General features: G+C 73.4%; 12 non-coding genes across 12 annotated transcripts; all 12 read right to left on the bottom strand.

Moving 5' to 3' along the window:
- Window positions 1–1,087: 1,087 nt before the first annotated feature.
- TRNAE-CUC (transfer RNA glutamic acid (anticodon CUC)) lies at window positions 1,088–1,159 on the bottom strand. The gene has a single exon. It is a non-coding gene; the product is annotated as a tRNA-Glu (tRNA).
- Window positions 1,160–1,464: 305 nt separating this feature from the next.
- Window positions 1,465–1,536, bottom strand: TRNAG-UCC (transfer RNA glycine (anticodon UCC)). Its single transcript has one exon. It is a non-coding gene; the product is annotated as a tRNA-Gly (tRNA).
- A 794-nt stretch (window positions 1,537–2,330) lies between these two features.
- TRNAD-GUC (transfer RNA aspartic acid (anticodon GUC)) lies at window positions 2,331–2,402 on the bottom strand. The gene has a single exon. It is a non-coding gene; the product is annotated as a tRNA-Asp (tRNA).
- Window positions 2,403–6,954: 4,552 nt separating this feature from the next.
- TRNAE-CUC (transfer RNA glutamic acid (anticodon CUC)) lies at window positions 6,955–7,026 on the bottom strand. Its single transcript has one exon. It is a non-coding gene; the product is annotated as a tRNA-Glu (tRNA).
- Window positions 7,027–7,331: 305 nt separating this feature from the next.
- TRNAG-UCC (transfer RNA glycine (anticodon UCC)) lies at window positions 7,332–7,403 on the bottom strand. The gene has a single exon. It is a non-coding gene; the product is annotated as a tRNA-Gly (tRNA).
- Window positions 7,404–8,195: 792 nt separating this feature from the next.
- Window positions 8,196–8,267, bottom strand: TRNAD-GUC (transfer RNA aspartic acid (anticodon GUC)). Its single transcript has one exon. It is a non-coding gene; the product is annotated as a tRNA-Asp (tRNA).
- Window positions 8,268–12,811: 4,544 nt separating this feature from the next.
- TRNAE-CUC (transfer RNA glutamic acid (anticodon CUC)) lies at window positions 12,812–12,883 on the bottom strand. The gene has a single exon. It is a non-coding gene; the product is annotated as a tRNA-Glu (tRNA).
- A 305-nt stretch (window positions 12,884–13,188) lies between these two features.
- On the bottom strand, window positions 13,189–13,260 carry TRNAG-UCC (transfer RNA glycine (anticodon UCC)). Its single transcript has one exon. It is a non-coding gene; the product is annotated as a tRNA-Gly (tRNA).
- A 792-nt stretch (window positions 13,261–14,052) lies between these two features.
- Window positions 14,053–14,124, bottom strand: TRNAD-GUC (transfer RNA aspartic acid (anticodon GUC)). Its single transcript has one exon. It is a non-coding gene; the product is annotated as a tRNA-Asp (tRNA).
- Window positions 14,125–18,668: 4,544 nt separating this feature from the next.
- On the bottom strand, window positions 18,669–18,740 carry TRNAE-CUC (transfer RNA glutamic acid (anticodon CUC)). The gene has a single exon. It is a non-coding gene; the product is annotated as a tRNA-Glu (tRNA).
- A 305-nt stretch (window positions 18,741–19,045) lies between these two features.
- TRNAG-UCC (transfer RNA glycine (anticodon UCC)) lies at window positions 19,046–19,117 on the bottom strand. Its single transcript has one exon. It is a non-coding gene; the product is annotated as a tRNA-Gly (tRNA).
- A 794-nt stretch (window positions 19,118–19,911) lies between these two features.
- TRNAD-GUC (transfer RNA aspartic acid (anticodon GUC)) lies at window positions 19,912–19,983 on the bottom strand. The gene has a single exon. It is a non-coding gene; the product is annotated as a tRNA-Asp (tRNA).
- Between the last annotated feature and the right edge of the window lie 1,464 nt (window positions 19,984–21,447).

Genomic DNA, 21,447 nt, shown 5'->3' with positions numbered 1-21,447 from the left:
TGCGTGAGTGGGAGGGGTGGTGGAGGACGCCGCTCATCGGGGGTGTGGGGTGGGGCGCGGAGGTGGCGAAAGGGACCACTGGGTAACACGCCGGCCCCTTTGCCCAAGGATGGAAGGGACCGACGTGTCCTGCAATTGGAATGACGAGTTGGCGACAAGTGCGCCCAGTCCCCCGGGGTGCCTCGACCGGCACCCACCTGCCTGGCTGCTGGGTTGTCTTCCCCCGTGGCTCCCACGGCACCTCACCCCTGTCTCACCTCCAGTGCCCCGGGGGGGGGGGGGGGTGGTCCGGGCCGTGCCCGGATGCCTCTTCCCTCCTCCACCTCCCGGGCACAGCGGTCGGACTCTGCGCTCGCATCGGCGCCCAAGACCGGCGTGCCCCTGGGGTCCGCTCTCCGTCGCCGGGGAGAGACGCAGCCAGCCAGGTCGTGGCGCTCCCGCCCCGCGTGGGGCAGGGAAGCCGCCCGAGAGGTTCCAGGCCCGAGGGGGGCTGCTCGGCCAGGTGACGGGACTCAGGGCTGCGCGTGACTCACCTGACCCACGCGCCTGGCACCGCCACCGCGGGCACCTCAGGAGGGAGGACAGGATGGCTCGTCAGCGTGGCCAGCTAGGAGCGCCACCGGAGGGGGCGGTGGGGGTCCGAGCACACTCGGGGGGCAGGGGCGCCTGCGCACACTGGTGGTCCCGGCGGGGGACAGAGGCCGCCCCGGCCACTCGCGTCTCGGGCTGTGGAAGCCAAGGTGCCAGGCGAGCGCGTGCACGGGGCGGGGGACGTGGGGGGGGGGGTGGAAGTGCGAAGGGGAGAGGCGATGCCGAGGGCCTCCGGTGGGCCAGTCAGGCCAAAAGGCTCGGACGGGCCGAGGTGGCAGGGCGAGACTTGGGGCTGCCCGTCGGGGCGTGGCAGGTGGCCTTGTGTGCACCCGTCCATCGTGGCGGCGGGGCCCGCGACAAGCTAGCCAGCTCTGGCCGGGCGTGCTGGCGTGGGCTAAAAGGGGGTGGTGCGGGTGCACTGGGGACGGGACGGTGGGGGGCTCGGCTCGGCCGGCCGGGAGGGGAGGCCCCGGAGGGCCAGAGGAAGAAGAAAGGCTTCCCTGACCGGGAATCGAACCCGGGCCGCGGCGGTGAGAGCGCCGAATCCTAACCACTAGACCACCAGGGAGCGACAGGCTGCGCGCCTGGCCTGCACCCCCTGGACCCAGCGCCTCCATTCCACCCACGCGGCTGCGCTTGGGCCCCGAGGCCCCTGCCTCTGCACGTCCAGCCGCCCGCCGGCCCCACGCAGTCCACCCGGCCCGCTGGCAGCACCCGCAAAACGCTGCGCGCCGGCCGCCCTCGCACCCGCACGCCGCCTGGGGCCACGTGCCCAGCGCCCAGCGCCCAGCGGGCCGGCTCGCCGTCCCCCACTGCCAGCGCCCGGCGGGTCTGGCCAGGAGGGCCCCGGAGCGGCGCAAAAGGTCGGGCGGCTGCGTTGGCCGGGAATCGAACCCGGGTCAACTGCTTGGAAGGCAGCTATGCTCACCACTATACCACCAACGCTGTACGGCCCGGGCCGGCCGGACGCGGCCGGCCCAGGGTGCGCTCCGGCGCCTTCTCGCCTTGGCGCTCGCTCGCCGCTGCTGCTGCCGCCGCCGCCCGGCGCAGCCCTGCCCCGACGTCCCGCCCGGCCGCAGCTCTGCCCGGCCACCACGGGCTCCGGCCACCACGGGCTCCGGCCGCCCGGCGCCCCAGCCTCGCCCCTCCGACTCAGCTGCGCCGGCCGGTCGCCGGGTACGCCCGCCCGCCCTGCGCCCCGCGCCCCGCGCCCCGCGCCCGGCGCCCACCGCCGCCCGCCTCTGGAGGGCGCTCTGGCCGCCTGGCCGCTCTCGGGCCCTCGGAGGCCGGCTGGGGAGCCCCGCCACGTCCCCGGCCCGGCGTCTTCCGCGTCCTCCGCGGCCCGCAGCTAGCGGCCCGGCCCGGCCCGGCCCGGCCCGGCGCGGGAAGGAGCAGAGGGGGCGGGCGCAGGCCACACCACCTCCCGCATCCAGACGGGACCGGACCCATCTGCCTCCCACCCGAGCGACACCCACGGCGCCTGCGCGGCTGGGCGGCTGGGCGGCACGTCGCCGAGGAGCTCGCCGTGGCTGCCGCGGGGACCACACGAGGCCCCGGCTGCGCGGTGGCGACCCAGCGTCCGGCCTCGAGCCACGCAAAGGGCTGGGGCCGGTGGACGGTGGGCAGGCCGGGCACGCGCCGCCGGCCGGACGACGGACGGCCGAGAAGAAGCGCCCCTGCCCCTCGGGAGCAAGAGGCGGGACCCAGAGCTGCGCAGGCCACCAAAAAGGGCGTCTTGCCTCCCCGTCGGGGAATCGAACCCCGGTCTCCCGCGTGACAGGCGGGGATACTCACCACTATACTAACGAGGACGGCGGCGGCCGGCCACCCGGGCGCCCGACCCCTCTCCGGCTGCCTCCCCACGCCTGCCCCTGCCTGCCCTCGCTCGACGCCCTGCCCTGCACAGGCGCCCGGCACGGCACGGGCCACGCCCCACCCGACCCCAGCCCCGCTTCGGTCCCCTCTCCCGCACGGCAGCCCCCAGCCCCGACTCGGAGTCCGCCCGGACCCGGGGCCCACACACGGACCCGGACGGCGCTCAGTACTCCCAACGAGCGCTGCCTCTCTCTCGTCTGCCAGGCGGGCATCGCGCCGGGAGAAAAGGCCCCAGACGGCAAGCGGGGCTTCGAGGGCGAGGGCGAGGAAGGCGGGGTGGGGAGCAGGGCAAGGGGCGCCGACGCTGGACGGGGCCTGCAGGGAGCTGGGGGTGGGGGTGCGACAGCGACGGGAGCCGCGCTGGCGGCGGCGGCGGCGGCGGCGGCGGCGGCGGCGGCGGCGGCGAGGCGGCTGGCCGTGCTCCTCCGGGGCAGCCGCGCGTGTCTCGCCCCTTGCGCACCCACACAGCCGCCAGCCGGGCGCCATGACGGCCAAGGACGCCAGCGTTAGCGCCGCGTCCCAGCCAGGCCAGCGGCGACGCGCCCACACCCGCCGTCAGGATGGCCGAGCGGTCTAAGGCGCTGCGTTCAGGTCGCAGTCTCCCCTGGAGGCGTGGGTTCGAATCCCACTCCTGACACGCCCACCTTTTGGCCCGCCCCACACAGCAGCCACGCCACCCGGGACTGGACCACACCCTCTCGCGGCCGCGGCCCGCCTCGCACCCGAGCACACGCTGCCCGGGACCGAGCTCCAGCCCCTCCACCCTCGCCGCCTCGGGCTCTGAGCGCGCGCGCGCGCGCGCACACACACACGCACTGCCCGGCGACTCGAGCGCCTTTCCCACACCCGCAGGCTTCGCTGACTTCGCACCCGCTGCTTTCTGGAGGCTCTTTGGTCCTCCTTCTCGTCTATTCCCGCCCCTGCCCTCCTCACCCCGGCACTCGCGAACCAGCCCAGGCTGCAAAGCTCCCCGCGCTTCCCGCTCCCACTTGGGGCCGCTGGACAGCGCCTGGCTCTTCCAGCCAGCCGTCCGCTTCCGCCGCCACCGGCAACACGCACCCACCCCACCGTCACCCCGTGCTTTCCCCCCGGCCCTAGTCCATTCTCTCCACACCCTCCCGAGGCGGCCCACACGATTCTCCACCTAGGGGCCTTCCCCTGGCCACACCTACCTGCCTGCCTGTCTGCCTCCCGGGAGCCATACAGCCCAGCCGTCTGCTGGCCAGCCGGCGGCGCGGACCCCTCCCTTCTGGGGGCCTGGCTCACGAGTCCAAGCCGGGAAGGTGGCTGCAGGGAGCAGTGAGCGGAAGCCCTAGACCCCCAGGCCATCCAGCCGGGCGCCACAGCGCATCTCCTGGCTCGGGGAGGCCGCCGGCCGGCCACTCCGCCCCAGCGTTCCTCCCGGATCCAAGACCGCCCTCCTGCCTCCCAACCTGTCAAGGCACCGAGCCGGACCCCTAGGGAGAGGCGCCTGCCAGCGCGCTCAGGCCTTTGCTCTCTTGGCCCGAGACGCACTCAGAGGCGCAGGCGGCGCTACCTGGCCTCTAACTCCGACAGACGCCGGCGCCAGCGCAAACACACACCCACCCACACACACACACACACACACACACACACACACACACACACACAAAGACACACAGCCCACCCGCCCCGCCCCCCGCCCCCGCCCCCAGCCCCCGGCCCCATGGCTCCACACACGAGAGGTCCGTTCCCCACCCCGTCCTCCAGGACACACACTGCACGCGCGAGAAAACCATCCGCCAAACGGACTCTGGCTCGGGGCTGGGAGTAGCTGAAGGCAAGGTCCCTCGCCTGCCTGCACCTGCCACAGATGGCTCCGGCTGTTTGGGGTTCGGGCGCTGGCCGGGCTGGGTCCGGCTCCTGGCTGCCTCTGCGGACACGGGCAGGCTGTGGAGGCGGCCCTGGACGAGGGACAAAGCACGGGATGAGCCCAGTCCGCCTCCGTGCCTTCCTCTGCCCGGACGTCCGTGCCGCGCCGCGCCGCGCCCCAGGGGCTGGCTCTCCGCGTGCCTGGAGCCTGTCTTGCAGACCGCCCGCCTCCTGCTCCCACGGAGCAGACGCTCACGCTCACGCTCACGCTCACGCTCACTACTGGCGGGGACCGGCAACGGAGGCGGCCGGCGCCGCTGGGGAAGCCCTCTGTGGACCACGTCCGTGGGTGCATGGGTGGTTCAGTGGTAGAATTCTCGCCTGCCACGCGGGAGGCCCGGGTTCGATTCCCGGCCCATGCAACGCGCCATCCCCTTTTGGCCCCGCAGCGCCAACTGCGCGCTACGCTTCCTCTCTCCCACCTTCAGAGCACCTGGCCAAAGCCACCTCTGCTCCTCTCTGGGGGCCCGCCCACGCCCCATCCCGTCCCCGCCCCTGCCGCACAACCCCTTCCTCCTCCCTGGCTCGCTCGCCCTGGGGACAGAACTCCGCCCGCCCGGGAGCCAAGGGCCCATCCGCGCCCGCCCACACACCTGCCTTGCCCTTCTTCTCTTTAACGACGCTCGCCTCGCTCCAGTCTCCCGATTCACTGCAAGGAACGCATCCACGCACCAACTCGCGCTGCCACCCGCACGCTCCTCCCCTTCCCTCGCACCGCCGCCCCTCCCACCAGCCCCCCCTCCCCGACACACACACACACACACACACACACACGCACGCTCTGGCTCACTCTACCCACACTCCAGAAATCCTCCCCTTTTGCACAACCGGCAGAAACCAAGCTGCCACGCCTAGGTGCGCTATACAGCCCATCGTCCGCGAGGGTCGCTCACAGACTCCAGGTGGCACCGGCACCCGCACCCGCAAGACCCCAGCGTGCCTAACGTCATGGTCGCGCAGGCCCTTGATTCTCTGCGACCCGCTTCGCCGCCGCGCTACCGTGCCAACGCGGCTTCCTCTTCCACCGCTAGAGCCACCCACGGCACCAAAGTCCACCACCGTCCTCCATCCCTCTCCCACCCCGACCTCCACCCCTCCACCCCTCCACACACACCCACACGCACACACACACGCAAAAGCAAGGACTCCGAGGAAACTTCCCGTGGGCACGGGAAGCACCCGGAGACCCACGGCCGCCGCGGCTCCTCCGCACCGCTGCAGGGGGCTTGTGCGGTTGAAGCGAGTGTGCCCCGGCAGGTGTGCGCGGCGCACCGGCTGACCGCTTGGCCTCGAGAGGGGACACCTCTGATCACAGAACAAATCCCCGGCGGACAGGGGTGTCCAAGTTGGGGCGGGAAGGAGACTGAGGTGTGCGATGGACCTTGGGAGGCATCCGCAGAAGAGGACGGATACAGACAGGGGTGGACAGAGGGACGGACGGCGCCTATCATGGCGAGGCACAGGGCGAGGCGGGATGGGAAACTGTGAAAAGTGCAACTGGGAAAAGTGTGCGTGAGTGGGAGGGGTGGTGGAGGACGCCGCTCATCGGGGGTGTGGGGTGGGGCGCGGAGGTGGCGAAAGGGACCACTGGGTAACACGCCGGCCCCTTTGCCCAAGGATGGAAGGGACCGACGTGTCCTGCAATTGGAATGACGAGTTGGCGACAAGTGCGCCCAGTCCCCCGGGGTGCCTCGACCGGCACCCACCTGCCTGGCTGCTGGGTTGTCTTCCCCCGTGGCTCCCACGGCACCTCACCCCTGTCTCACCTCCAGTGCCCCGGGGGGGGGGGGGGTGGTCCGGGCCGTGCCCGGATGCCTCTTCCCTCCTCCACCTCCCGGGCACAGCGGTCGGACTCTGCGCTCGCATCGGCGCCCAAGACCGGCGTGCCCCTGGGGTCCGCTCTCCGTCGCCGGGGAGAGACGCAGCCAGCCAGGTCGTGGCGCTCCCGCCCCGCGTGGGGCAGGGAAGCCGCCCGAGAGGTTCCAGGCCCGAGGGGGGCTGCTCGGCCAGGTGACGGGACTCAGGGCTGCGCGTGACTCACCTGACCCACGCGCCTGGCACCGCCACCGCGGGCACCTCAGGAGGGAGGACAGGATGGCTCGTCAGCGTGGCCAGCTAGGAGCGCCACCGGAGGGGGCGGTGGGGGTCCGAGCACACTCGGGGGGCAGGGGCGCCTGCGCACACTGGTGGTCCCGGCGGGGGACAGAGGCCGCCCCGGCCACTCGCGTCTCGGGCTGTGGAAGCCAAGGTGCCAGGCGAGCGCGTGCACGGGGCGGGGGACGTGGGGGGGGGGGTGGAAGTGCGAAGGGGAGAGGCGATGCCGAGGGCCTCCGGTGGGCCAGTCAGGCCAAAAGGCTCGGACGGGCCGAGGTGGCAGGGCGAGACTTGGGGCTGCCCGTCGGGGCGTGGCAGGTGGCCTTGTGTGCACCCGTCCATCGTGGCGGCGGGGCCCGCGACAAGCTAGCCAGCTCTGGCCGGGCGTGCTGGCGTGGGCTAAAAGGGGGTGGTGCGGGTGCACTGGGGACGGGACGGTGGGGGGCTCGGCTCGGCCGGCCGGGAGGGGAGGCCCCGGAGGGCCAGAGGAAGAAGAAAGGCTTCCCTGACCGGGAATCGAACCCGGGCCGCGGCGGTGAGAGCGCCGAATCCTAACCACTAGACCACCAGGGAGCGACAGGCTGCGCGCCTGGCCTGCACCCCCTGGACCCAGCGCCTCCATTCCACCCACGCGGCTGCGCTTGGGCCCCGAGGCCCCTGCCTCTGCACGTCCAGCCGCCCGCGGGCCCCACGCAGTCCACCCGGCCCGCTGGCAGCACCCGCAAAACGCTGCGCGCCGGCCGCCCTCGCACCCGCACGCCGCCTGGGGCCACGTGCCCAGCGCCCAGCGCCCAGCGGGCCGGCTCGCCGTCCCCCACTGCCAGCGCCCGGCGGGTCTGGCCAGGAGGGCCCCGGAGCGGCGCAAAAGGTCGGGCGGCTGCGTTGGCCGGGAATCGAACCCGGGTCAACTGCTTGGAAGGCAGCTATGCTCACCACTATACCACCAACGCTGCACGGCCCGGGCCGGCCGGACGCGGCCGGCCCAGGGTGCGCTCCGGCGCCTTCTCGCCTTGGCGCTCGCTCGCCGCTGCTGCTGCCGCCGCCGCCCGGCGCAGCCCTGCCCCGACGTCCCGCCCGGCCGCAGCTCTGCCCGGCCACCACGGGCTCCGGCCACCACGGGCTCCGGCCGCCCGGCGCCCCAGCCTCGCCCCTCCGACTCAGCTGCGCCGGCCGGTCGCCGGGCACGCCCGCCCGCCCTGCGCCCCGCGCCCCGCGCCCCGCGCCCGGCGCCCACCGCCGCCCGCCTCTGGAGGGCGCTCTGGCCGCCTGGCCGCTCTCGGGCCCTCGGAGGCCGGCTGGGGAGCCCCGCCACGTCCCCGGCCCGGCGTCTTCCGCGTCCTCCGCGGCCCGCAGCTAGCGGCCCGGCCCGGCCCGGCGCGGGAAGGAGCAGAGGGGGCGGGCGCAGGCCACACCACCTCCCGCATCCAGACGGGACCGGACCCATCTGCCTCCCACCCGAGCGACACCCACGGCGGCTGAGCGGCTGCGCGGCTGGGCGGCTGGGCGGCACGTCGCCGAGGAGCTCGCCGTGGCTGCCGCGGGGACCACACGAGGCCCCGGCTGCGCGGTGGCGACCCAGCGTCCGGCCTCGAGCCACGCAAAGGGCTGGGGCCGGTGGACGGTGGGCAGGCCGGGCACGCGCCGCCGGCCGGACGACGGACGGCCGAGAAGAAGCGCCCCTGCCCCTCGGGAGCAAGAGGCGGGACCCAGAGCTGCGCAGGCCACCAAAAAGGGCGTCTTGCCTCCCCGTCGGGGAATCGAACCCCGGTCTCCCGCGTGACAGGCGGGGATACTCACCACTATACTAACGAGGACGGCGGCGGCCGGCCACCCGGGCGCCCGACCCCTCTCCGGCTGCCTCCCCACGCCTGCCCCTGCCTGCCCTCGCTCGACGCCCTGCCCTGCACAGGCGCCCGGCACGGCACGGGCCACGCCCCAACCGACCCCAGCCCCGCTTCGGCCCCCTCTCCCGCACGGCAGCCCCCAGCCCCGACTCGGAGTCCGCCCGGACCCGGGGCCCACACACGGACCCGGACGGCGCTCAGTACTCCCAACGAGCGCTGCCTCTCTCTCGTCTGCCAGGCGGGCATCGCGCCGGGAGAAAAGGCCCCAGACGGCAAGCGGGGCTGCGAGGGCGAGGGCGAGGAAGGCGGGGTGGGGAGCAGGGCAAGGGGCGCCGACGCTGGACGGGGCCTGCAGGGAGCTGGGGGTGGGGGTGCGACAGCGACGGGAGCCGCGCTGGCGGCGGCGGCGGCGGCGGCGGCGGCGGCGGCGAGGCGGCTGGCCGTGCTCCTCCGGGGCAGCCGCGCGTGTCTCGCCCCTTGCGCACCCACACAGCCGCCAGCCGGGCGCCATGACGGCCAAGGACGCCAGCGTTAGCGCCGCGTCCCAGCCAGGCCAGCGGCGACGCGCCCACACCCGCCGTCAGGATGGCCGAGCGGTCTAAGGCGCTGCGTTCAGGTCGCAGTCTCCCCTGGAGGCGTGGGTTCGAATCCCACTCCTGACACGCCCACCTTTTGGCCCGCCCCACACAGCAGCCACGCCACCCGGGACTGGACCACACCCTCTCGCGGCCGCGGCCCGCCTCGCACCCGAGCACACGCTGCCCGGGACCGAGCTCCAGCCCCTCCACCCTCGCCGCCTCGGGCTCTGAGCGCGCGCGCGCGCGCGCGCACACACACACGCACTGCCCGGCGACTCGAGCGCCTTTCCCACACCCGCAGGCTTCGCTGACTTCGCACCCGCTGCTTTCTGGAGGCTCTTTGGTCCTCCTTCTCGTCTATTCCCGCCCCTGCCCTCCTCACCCCGGCACTCGCGAACCAGCCCAGGCTGCAAAGCTCCCCGCGCTTCCCGCTCCCACTTGGGGCCGCTGGACAGCGCCTGGCTCTTCCAGCCAGCCGTCCGCTTCCGCCGCCACCGGCAACACGCACCCACCCCACCGTCACCCCGTGCTTTCCCCCCGGCCCTAGTCCATTCTCTCCACACCCTCCCGAGGCGGCCCACACGATTCTCCACCTAGGGGCCTTCCCCTGGCCACACCTACCTGCCTGCCTGTCTGCCTCCCGGGAGCCATACAGCCCAGCCGTCTGCTGGCCAGCCGGCGGCGCGGACCCCTCCCTTCTGGGGGCCTGGCTCACGAGTCCAAGCCGGGAAGGTGGCTGCAGGGAGCAGTGAGCGGAAGCCCTAGACCCCCAGGCCATCCAGCCGGGCGCCACAGCGCATCTCCTGGCTCGGGGAGGCCGCCGGCCGGCCACTCCGCCCCAGCGTTCCTCCCGGATCCAAGACCGCCCTCCTGCCTCCCAACCTGTCAAGGCACCGAGCCGGACCCCTAGGGAGAGGCGCCTGCCAGCGCGCTCAGGCCTTTGCTCTCTTGGCCCGAGACGCACTCAGAGGCGCAGGCGGCGCTACCTGGCCTCTAACTCCGACAGACGCCGGCGCCAGCGCAAACACACACCCACCCACACACACACACACACACACACACACACACACACACACACAAAGACACACAGCCCACCCGCCCCGCCCCCCGCCCCCGCCCCCAGCCCCCGGCCCCATGGCTCCACACACGAGAGGTCCGTTCCCCACCCCGTCCTCCAGGACACACACTGCACGCGCGAGAAAACCATCCGCCAAACGGACTCTGGCTCGGGGCTGGGAGTAGCTGAAGGCAAGGTCCCTCGCCTGCCTGCACCTGCCACAGATGGCTCCGGCTGTTTGGGGTTCGGGCGCTGGCCGGGCTGGGTCCGGCTCCTGGCTGCCTCTGCGGACACGGGCAGGCTGTGGAGGCGGCCCTGGACGAGGGACAAAGCACGGGATGAGCCCAGTCCGCCTCCGTGCCTTCCTCTGCCCGGACGTCCGTGCCGCGCCGCGCCGCGCCCCAGGGGCTGGCTCTCCGCGTGCCTGGAGCCTGTCTTGCAGACCGCCCGCCTCCTGCTCCCACGGAGCAGACGCTCACGCTCACGCTCACGCTCACGCTCACTACTGGCGGGGACCGGCAACGGAGGCGGCCGGCGCCGCTGGGGAAGCCCTCTGTGGACCACGTCCGTGGGTGCATGGGTGGTTCAGTGGTAGAATTCTCGCCTGCCACGCGGGAGGCCCGGGTTCGATTCCCGGCCCATGCAACGCGCCATCCCCTTTTGGCCCCGCAGCGCCAACTGCGCGCTACGCTTCCTCTCTCCCACCTTCAGAGCACCTGGCCAAAGCCACCTCTGCTCCTCTCTGGGGGCCCGCCCACGCCCCATCCCGTCCCCGCCCCTGCCGCACAACCCCTTCCTCCTCCCTGGCTCGCTCGCCCTGGGGACAGAACTCCGCCCGCCCGGGAGCCAAGGGCCCATCCGCGCCCGCCCACACACCTGCCTTGCCCTTCTTCTCTTTAACGACGCTCGCCTCGCTCCAGTCTCCCGATTCACTGCAAGGAACGCATCCACGCACCAACTCGCGCTGCCACCCGCACGCTCCTCCCCTTCCCTCGCACCGCCGCCCCTCCCACCAGCCCCCCCTCCCCGACACACACACACACACACACACACACACGCACGCTCTGGCTCACTCTACCCACACTCCAGAAATCCTCCCCTTTTGCACAACCGGCAGAAACCAAGCTGCCACGCCTAGGTGCGCTATACAGCCCATCGTCCGCGAGGGTCGCTCACAGACTCCAGGTGGCACCGGCACCCGCACCCGCAAGACCCCAGCGTGCCTAACGTCATGGTCGCGCAGGCCCTTGATTCTCTGCGACCCGCTTCGCCGCCGCGCTACCGTGCCAACGCGGCTTCCTCTTCCACCGCTAGAGCCACCCACGGCACCAAAGTCCACCACCGTCCTCCATCCCTCTCCCACCCCGACCTCCACCCCTCCACCCCTCCACACACACCCACACGCACACACACACGCAAAAGCAAGGACTCCGAGGAAACTTCCCGTGGGCACGGGAAGCACCCGGAGACCCACGGCCGCCGCGGCTCCTCCGCACCGCTGCAGGGGGCTTGTGCGGTTGAAGCGAGTGTGCCCCGGCAGGTGTGCGCGGCGCACCGGCTGACCGCTTGGCCTCGAGAGGGGACACCTCTGATCACAGAACAAATCCCCGGCGGACAGGGGTGTCCAAGTTGGGGCGGGAAGGAGACTGAGGTGTGCGATGGACCTTGGGAGGCATCCGCAGAAGAGGACGGATACAGACAGGGGTGGACAGAGGGACGGACGGCGCCTATCATGGCGAGGCACAGGGCGAGGCGGGATGGGAAACTGTGAAAAGTGCAACTGGGAAAAGTGTGCGTGAGTGGGAGGGGTGGTGGAGGACGCCGCTCATCGGGGGTGTGGGGTGGGGCGCGGAGGTGGCGAAAGGGACCACTGGGTAACACGCCGGCCCCTTTGCCCAAGGATGGAAGGGACCGACGTGTCCTGCAATTGGAATGACGAGTTGGCGACAAGTGCGCCCAGTCCCCCGGGGTGCCTCGACCGGCACCCACCTGCCTGGCTGCTGGGTTGTCTTCCCCCGTGGCTCCCACGGCACCTCACCCCTGTCTCACCTCCAGTGCCCCGGGGGGGGGGGGGGTGGTCCGGGCCGTGCCCGGATGCCTCTTCCCTCCTCCACCTCCCGGGCACAGCGGTCGGACTCTGCGCTCGCATCGGCGCCCAAGACCGGCGTGCCCCTGGGGTCCGCTCTCCGTCGCCGGGGAGAGACGCAGCCAGCCAGGTCGTGGCGCTCCCGCCCCGCGTGGGGCAGGGAAGCCGCCCGAGAGGTTCCAGGCCCGAGGGGGGCTGCTCGGCCAGGTGACGGGACTCAGGGCTGCGCGTGACTCACCTGACCCACGCGCCTGGCACCGCCACCGCGGGCACCTCAGGAGGGAGGACAGGATGGCTCGTCAGCGTGGCCAGCTAGGAGCGCCACCGGAGGGGGCGGTGGGGGTCCGAGCACACTCGGGGGGCAGGGGCGCCTGCGCACACTGGTGGTCCCGGCGGGGGACAGAGGCCGCCCCGGCCACTCGCGTCTCGGGCTGTGGAAGCCAAGGTGCCAGGCGAGCGCGTGCACGGGGCGGGGGACGTGGGGGGGGGGGGTGGAAGTGCGAAGGGGAGAGGCGATGCCGAGGGCCTCCGGTGGGCCAGTCAGGCCAAAAGGCTCGGACGGGCCGAGGTGGCAGGGCGAGACTTGGGGCTGCCCGTCGGGGCGTGGCAGGTGGCCTTGTGTGCACCCGTCCATCGTGGCGGCGGGGCCCGCGACAAGCTAGCCAGCTCTGGCCGGGCGTGCTGGCGTGGGCTAAAAGGGGGTGGTGCGGGTGCACTGGGGACGGGACGGTGGGGGGCTCGGCTCGGCCGGCCGGGAGGGGAGGCCCCGGAGGGCCAGAGGAAGAAGAAAGGCTTCCCTGACCGGGAATCGAACCCGGGCCGCGGCGGTGAGAGCGCCGAATCCTAACCACTAGACCACCAGGGAGCGACAGGCTGCGCGCCTGGCCTGCACCCCCTGGACCCAGCGCCTCCATTCCACCCACGCGGCTGCGCTTGGGCCCCGAGGCCCCTGCCTCTGCACGTCCAGCCGCCCGCGGGCCCCACGCAGTCCACCCGGCCCGCTGGCAGCACCCGCAAAACGCTGCGCGCCGGCCGCCCTCGCACCCGCACGCCGCCTGGGGCCACGTGCCCAGCGCCCAGCGCCCAGCGGGCCGGCTCGCCGTCCCCCACTGCCAGCGCCCGGCGGGTCTGGCCAGGAGGGCCCCGGAGCGGCGCAAAAGGTCGGGCGGCTGCGTTGGCCGGGAATCGAACCCGGGTCAACTGCTTGGAAGGCAGCTATGCTCACCACTATACCACCAACGCTGCACGGCCCGGGCCGGCCGGACGCGGCCGGCCCAGGGTGCGCTCCGGCGCCTTCTCGCCTTGGCGCTCGCTCGCCGCTGCTGCTGCCGCCGCCGCCCGGCGCAGCCCTGCCCCGACGTCCCGCCCGGCCGCAGCTCTGCCCGGCCACCACGGGCTCCGGCCACCACGGGCTCCGGCCGCCCGGCGCCCCAGCCTCGCCCCTCCGACTCAGCTGCGCCGGCCGGTCGCCGGGCACGCCCGCCCGCCCTGCGCCCCGCGCCCCGCGCCCCGCGCCCGGCGCCCACCGCCGCCCGCCTCTGGAGGGCGCTCTGGCCGCCTGGCCGCTCTCGGGCCCTCGGAGGCCGGCTGGGGAGCCCCGCCACGTCCCCGGCCCGGCGTCTTCCGCGTCCTCCGCGGCCCGCAGCTAGCGGCCCGGCCCGGCCCGGCGCGGGAAGGAGCAGAGGGGGCGGGCGCAGGCCACACCACCTCCCGCATCCAGACGGGACCGGACCCATCTGCCTCCCACCCGAGCGACACCCACGGCGGCTGAGCGGCTGCGCGGCTGGGCGGCTGGGCGGCACGTCGCCGAGGAGCTCGCCGTGGCTGCCGCGGGGACCACACGAGGCCCCGGCTGCGCGGTGGCGACCCAGCGTCCGGCCTCGAGCCACGCAAAGGGCTGGGGCCGGTGGACGGTGGGCAGGCCGGGCACGCGCCGCCGGCCGGACGACGGACGGCCGAGAAGAAGCGCCCCTGCCCCTCGGGAGCAAGAGGCGGGACCCAGAGCTGCGCAGGCCACCAAAAAGGGCGTCTTGCCTCCCCGTCGGGGAATCGAACCCCGGTCTCCCGCGTGACAGGCGGGGATACTCACCACTATACTAACGAGGACGGCGGCGGCCGGCCACCCGGGCGCCCGACCCCTCTCCGGCTGCCTCCCCACGCCTGCCCCTGCCTGCCCTCGCTCGACGCCCTGCCCTGCACAGGCGCCCGCAACGGCACGGGCCACGCCCCAACCGACCCCAGCCCCGCTTCGGCCCCCTCTCCCGCACGGCAGCCCCCAGCCCCGACTCGGAGTCCGCCCGGACCCGGGGCCCACACACGGACCCGGACGGCGCTCAGTACTCCCAACGAGCGCTGCCTCTCTCTCGTCTGCCAGGCGGGCATCGCGCCGGGAGAAAAGGCCCCAGACGGCAAGCGGGGCTGCGAGGGCGAGGGCGAGGAAGGCGGGGTGGGGAGCAGGGCAAGGGGCGCCGACGCTGGACGGGGCCTGCAGGGAGCTGGGGGTGGGGGTGCGACAGCGACGGGAGCCGCGCTGGCGGCGGCGGCGGCGGCGGCGGCGGCGGCGGCGAGGCGGCTGGCCGTGCTCCTCCGGGGCAGCCGCGCGTGTCTCGCCCCTTGCGCACCCACACAGCCGCCAGCCGGGCGCCATGACGGCCAAGGACGCCAGCGTTAGCGCCGCGTCCCAGCCAGGCCAGCGGCGACGCGCCCACACCCGCCGTCAGGATGGCCGAGCGGTCTAAGGCGCTGCGTTCAGGTCGCAGTCTCCCCTGGAGGCGTGGGTTCGAATCCCACTCCTGACACGCCCACCTTTTGGCCCGCCCCACACAGCAGCCACGCCACCCGGGACTGGACCACACCCTCTCGCGGCCGCGGCCCGCCTCGCACCCGAGCACACGCTGCCCGGGACCGAGCTCCAGCCCCTCCACCCTCGCCGCCTCGGGCTCTGAGCGCGCGCGCGCGCGCGCGCACACACACACGCACTGCCCGGCGACTCGAGCGCCTTTCCCACACCCGCAGGCTTCGCTGACTTCGCACCCGCTGCTTTCTGGAGGCTCTTTGGTCCTCCTTCTCGTCTATTCCCGCCCCTGCCCTCCTCACCCCGGCACTCGCGAACCAGCCCAGGCTGCAAAGCTCCCCGCGCTTCCCGCTCCCACTTGGGGCCGCTGGACAGCGCCTGGCTCTTCCAGCCAGCCGTCCGCTTCCGCCGCCACCGGCAACACGCACCCACCCCACCGTCACCCCGTGCTTTCCCCCCGGCCCTAGTCCATTCTCTCCACACCCTCCCGAGGCGGCCCACACGATTCTCCACCTAGGGGCCTTCCCCTGGCCACACCTACCTGCCTGCCTGTCTGCCTCCCGGGAGCCATACAGCCCAGCCGTCTGCTGGCCAGCCGGCGGCGCGGACCCCTCCCTTCTGGGGGCCTGGCTCACGAGTCCAAGCCGGGAAGGTGGCTGCAGGGAGCAGTGAGCGGAAGCCCTAGACCCCCAGGCCATCCAGCCGGGCGCCACAGCGCATCTCCTGGCTCGGGGAGGCCGCCGGCCGGCCACTCCGCCCCAGCGTTCCTCCCGGATCCAAGACCGCCCTCCTGCCTCCCAACCTGTCAAGGCACCGAGCCGGACCCCTAGGGAGAGGCGCCTGCCAGCGCGCTCAGGCCTTTGCTCTCTTGGCCCGAGACGCACTCAGAGGCGCAGGCGGCGCTACCTGGCCTCTAACTCCGACAGACGCCGGCGCCAGCGCAAACACACACCCACCCACACACACACACACACACACACACACACACACACACACACAAAGACACACAGCCCACCCGCCCCGCCCCCCGCCCCCGCCCCCAGCCCCCGGCCCCATGGCTCCACACACGAGAGGTCCGTTCCCCACCCCGTCCTCCAGGACACACACTGCACGCGCGAGAAAACCATCCGCCAAACGGACTCTGGCTCGGGGCTGGGAGTAGCTGAAGGCAAGGTCCCTCGCCTGCCTGCACCTGCCACAGATGGCTCCGGCTGTTTGGGGTTCGGGCGCTGGCCGGGCTGGGTCCGGCTCCTGGCTGCCTCTGCGGACACGGGCAGGCTGTGGAGGCGGCCCTGGACGAGGGACAAAGCACGGGATGAGCCCAGTCCGCCTCCGTGCCTTCCTCTGCCCGGACGTCCGTGCCGCGCCGCGCCGCGCCCCAGGGGCTGGCTCTCCGCGTGCCTGGAGCCTGTCTTGCAGACCGCCCGCCTCCTGCTCCCACGGAGCAGACGCTCACGCTCACGCTCACGCTCACGCTCACTACTGGCGGGGACCGGCAACGGAGGCGGCCGGCGCCGCTGGGGAAGCCCTCTGTGGACCACGTCCGTGGGTGCATGGGTGGTTCAGTGGTAGAATTCTCGCCTGCCACGCGGGAGGCCCGGGTTCGATTCCCGGCCCATGCAACGCGCCATCCCCTTTTGGCCCCGCAGCGCCAACTGCGCGCTACGCTTCCTCTCTCCCACCTTCAGAGCACCTGGCCAAAGCCACCTCTGCTCCTCTCTGGGGGCCCGCCCACGCCCCATCCCGTCCCCGCCCCTGCCGCACAACCCCTTCCTCCTCCCTGGCTCGCTCGCCCTGGGGACAGAACTCCGCCCGCCCGGGAGCCAAGGGCCCATCCGCGCCCGCCCACACACCTGCCTTGCCCTTCTTCTCTTTAACGACGCTCGCCTCGCTCCAGTCTCCCGATTCACTGCAAGGAACGCATCCACGCACCAACTCGCGCTGCCACCCGCACGCTCCTCCCCTTCCCTCGCACCGCCGCCCCTCCCACCAGCCCCCCCTCCCCGACACACACACACACACACACACACACACGCACGCTCTGGCTCACTCTACCCACACTCCAGAAATCCTCCCCTTTTGCACAACCGGCAGAAACCAAGCTGCCACGCCTAGGTGCGCTATACAGCCCATCGTCCGCGAGGGTCGCTCACAGACTCCAGGTGGCACCGGCACCCGCACCCGCAAGACCCCAGCGTGCCTAACGTCATGGTCGCGCAGGCCCTTGATTCTCTGCGACCCGCTTCGCCGCCGCGCTACCGTGCCAACGCGGCTTCCTCTTCCACCGCTAGAGCCACCCACGGCACCAAAGTCCACCACCGTCCTCCATCCCTCTCCCACCCCGACCTCCACCCCTCCACCCCTCCACACACACCCACACGCACACACACACGCAAAAGCAAGGACTCCGAGGAAACTTCCCGTGGGCACGGGAAGCACCCGGAGACCCACGGCCGCCGCGGCTCCTCCGCACCGCTGCAGGGGGCTTGTGCGGTTGAAGCGAGTGTGCCCCGGCAGGTGTGCGCGGCGCACCGGCTGACCGCTTGGCCTCGAGAGGGGACACCTCTGATCACAGAACAAATCCCCGGCGGACAGGGGTGTCCAAGTTGGGGCGGGAAGGAGACTGAGGTGTGCGATGGACCTTGGGAGGCATCCGCAGAAGAGGACGGATACAGACAGGGGTGGACAGAGGGACGGACGGCGCCTATCATGGCGAGGCACAGGGCGAGGCGGGATGGGAAACTGTGAAAAGTGCAACTGGGAAAAGTGTGCGTGAGTGGGAGGGGTGGTGGAGGACGCCGCTCATCGGGGGTGTGGGGTGGGGCGCGGAGGTGGCGAAAGGGACCACTGGGTAACACGCCGGCCCCTTTGCCCAAGGATGGAAGGGACCGACGTGTCCTGCAATTGGAATGACGAGTTGGCGACAAGTGCGCCCAGTCCCCCGGGGTGCCTCGACCGGCACCCACCTGCCTGGCTGCTGGGTTGTCTTCCCCCGTGGCTCCCACGGCACCTCACCCCTGTCTCACCTCCAGTGCCCCGGGGGGGGGGGGGGGTGGTCCGGGCCGTGCCCGGATGCCTCTTCCCTCCTCCACCTCCCGGGCACAGCGGTCGGACTCTGCGCTCGCATCGGCGCCCAAGACCGGCGTGCCCCTGGGGTCCGCTCTCCGTCGCCGGGGAGAGACGCAGCCAGCCAGGTCGTGGCGCTCCCGCCCCGCGTGGGGCAGGGAAGCCGCCCGAGAGGTTCCAGGCCCGAGGGGGGCTGCTCGGCCAGGTGACGGGACTCAGGGCTGCGCGTGACTCACCTGACCCACGCGCCTGGCACCGCCACCGCGGGCACCTCAGGAGGGAGGACAGGATGGCTCGTCAGCGTGGCCAGCTAGGAGCGCCACCGGAGGGGGCGGTGGGGGTCCGAGCACACTCGGGGGGCAGGGGCGCCTGCGCACACTGGTGGTCCCGGCGGGGGACAGAGGCCGCCCCGGCCACTCGCGTCTCGGGCTGTGGAAGCCAAGGTGCCAGGCGAGCGCGTGCACGGGGCGGGGGACGTGGGGGGGGGGGTGGAAGTGCGAAGGGGAGAGGCGATGCCGAGGGCCTCCGGTGGGCCAGTCAGGCCAAAAGGCTCGGACGGGCCGAGGTGGCAGGGCGAGACTTGGGGCTGCCCGTCGGGGCGTGGCAGGTGGCCTTGTGTGCACCCGTCCATCGTGGCGGCGGGGCCCGCGACAAGCTAGCCAGCTCTGGCCGGGCGTGCTGGCGTGGGCTAAAAGGGGGTGGTGCGGGTGCACTGGGGACGGGACGGTGGGGGGCTCGGCTCGGCCGGCCGGGAGGGGAGGCCCCGGAGGGCCAGAGGAAGAAGAAAGGCTTCCCTGACCGGGAATCGAACCCGGGCCGCGGCGGTGAGAGCGCCGAATCCTAACCACTAGACCACCAGGGAGCGACAGGCTGCGCGCCTGGCCTGCACCCCCTGGACCCAGCGCCTCCATTCCACCCACGCGGCTGCGCTTGGGCCCCGAGGCCCCTGCCTCTGCACGTCCAGCCGCCCGCCGGCCCCACGCAGTCCACCCGGCCCGCTGGCAGCACCCGCAAAACGCTGCGCGCCGGCCGCCCTCGCACCCGCACGCCGCCTGGGGCCACGTGCCCAGCGCCCAGCGCCCAGCGGGCCGGCTCGCCGTCCCCCACTGCCAGCGCCCGGCGGGTCTGGCCAGGAGGGCCCCGGAGCGGCGCAAAAGGTCGGGCGGCTGCGTTGGCCGGGAATCGAACCCGGGTCAACTGCTTGGAAGGCAGCTATGCTCACCACTATACCACCAACGCTGTACGGCCCGGGCCGGCCGGACGCGGCCGGCCCAGGGTGCGCTCCGGCGCCTTCTCGCCTTGGCGCTCGCTCGCCGCTGCTGCTGCCGCCGCCGCCCGGCGCAGCCCTGCCCCGACGTCCCGCCCGGCCGCAGCTCTGCCCGGCCACCACGGGCTCCGGCCACCACGGGCTCCGGCCGCCCGGCGCCCCAGCCTCGCCCCTCCGACTCAGCTGCGCCGGCCGGTCGCCGGGTACGCCCGCCCGCCCTGCGCCCCGCGCCCCGCGCCCCGCGCCCGGCGCCCACCGCCGCCCGCCTCTGGAGGGCGCTCTGGCCGCCTGGCCGCTCTCGGGCCCTCGGAGGCCGGCTGGGGAGCCCCGCCACGTCCCCGGCCCGGCGTCTTCCGCGTCCTCCGCGGCCCGCAGCTAGCGGCCCGGCCCGGCCCGGCCCGGCCCGGCGCGGGAAGGAGCAGAGGGGGCGGGCGCAGGCCACACCACCTCCCGCATCCAGACGGGACCGGACCCATCTGCCTCCCACCCGAGCGACACCCACGGCGCCTGCGCGGCTGGGCGGCTGGGCGGCACGTCGCCGAGGAGCTCGCCGTGGCTGCCGCGGGGACCACACGAGGCCCCGGCTGCGCGGTGGCGACCCAGCGTCCGGCCTCGAGCCACGCAAAGGGCTGGGGCCGGTGGACGGTGGGCAGGCCGGGCACGCGCCGCCGGCCGGACGACGGACGGCCGAGAAGAAGCGCCCCTGCCCCTCGGGAGCAAGAGGCGGGACCCAGAGCTGCGCAGGCCACCAAAAAGGGCGTCTTGCCTCCCCGTCGGGGAATCGAACCCCGGTCTCCCGCGTGACAGGCGGGGATACTCACCACTATACTAACGAGGACGGCGGCGGCCGGCCACCCGGGCGCCCGACCCCTCTCCGGCTGCCTCCCCACGCCTGCCCCTGCCTGCCCTCGCTCGACGCCCTGCCCTGCACAGGCGCCCGGCACGGCACGGGCCACGCCCCACCCGACCCCAGCCCCGCTTCGGTCCCCTCTCCCGCACGGCAGCCCCCAGCCCCGACTCGGAGTCCGCCCGGACCCGGGGCCCACACACGGACCCGGACGGCGCTCAGTACTCCCAACGAGCGCTGCCTCTCTCTCGTCTGCCAGGCGGGCATCGCGCCGGGAGAAAAGGCCCCAGACGGCAAGCGGGGCTTCGAGGGCGAGGGCGAGGAAGGCGGGGTGGGGAGCAGGGCAAGGGGCGCCGACGCTGGACGGGGCCTGCAGGGAGCTGGGGGTGGGGGTGCGACAGCGACGGGAGCCGCGCTGGCGGCGGCGGCGGCGGCGGCGGCGGCGGCGGCGGCGGCGGCGAGGCGGCTGGCCGTGCTCCTCCGGGGCAGCCGCGCGTGTCTCGCCCCTTGCGCACCCACACAGCCGCCAGCCGGGCGCCATGACGGCCAAGGACGCCAGCGTTAGCGCCGCGTCCCAGCCAGGCCAGCGGCGACGCGCCCACACCCGCCGTCAGGATGGCCGAGCGGTCTAAGGCGCTGCGTTCAGGTCGCAGTCTCCCCTGGAGGCGTGGGTTCGAATCCCACTCCTGACACGCCCACCTTTTGGCCCGCCCCACACAGCAGCCACGCCACCCGGGACTGGACCACACCCTCTCGCGGCCGCGGCCCGCCTCGCACCCGAGCACACGCTGCCCGGGACCGAGCTCCAGCCCCTCCACCCTCGCCGCCTCGGGCTCTGAGCGCGCGCGCGCGCGCGCACACACACACGCACTGCCCGGCGACTCGAGCGCCTTTCCCACACCCGCAGGCTTCGCTGACTTCGCACCCGCTGCTTTCTGGAGGCTCTTTGGTCCTCCTTCTCGTCTATTCCCGCCCCTGCCCTCCTCACCCCGGCACTCGCGAACCAGCCCAGGCTGCAAAGCTCCCCGCGCTTCCCGCTCCCACTTGGGGCCGCTGGACAGCGCCTGGCTCTTCCAGCCAGCCGTCCGCTTCCGCCGCCACCGGCAACACGCACCCACCCCACCGTCACCCCGTGCTTTCCCCCCGGCCCTAGTCCATTCTCTCCACACCCTCCCGAGGCGGCCCACACGATTCTCCACCTAGGGGCCTTCCCCTGGCCACACCTACCTGCCTGCCTGTCTGCCTCCCGGGAGCCATACAGCCCAGCCGTCTGCTGGCCAGCCGGCGGCGCGGACCCCTCCCTTCTGGGGGCCTGGCTCACGAGTCCAAGCCGGGAAGGTGGCTGCAGGGAGCAGTGAGCGGAAACCCTAGACCCCCAGGCCATCCAGCCGGGCGCCACAGCGCATCTCCTGGCTCGGGGAGGCCGCCGGCCGGCCACTCCGCCCCAGCGTTCCT

The sequence above is a fragment of the Puma concolor genome, chromosome E4, assembly GCF_028749965.1.
Source record: "Puma concolor isolate L17-30 chromosome E4, mPumCon1.1.hap2, whole genome shotgun sequence".
Lineage (NCBI taxonomy): Eukaryota > Metazoa > Chordata > Mammalia > Carnivora > Felidae > Puma > Puma concolor.
This window is presented reverse-complemented; position numbering and strand designations above follow the sequence as displayed.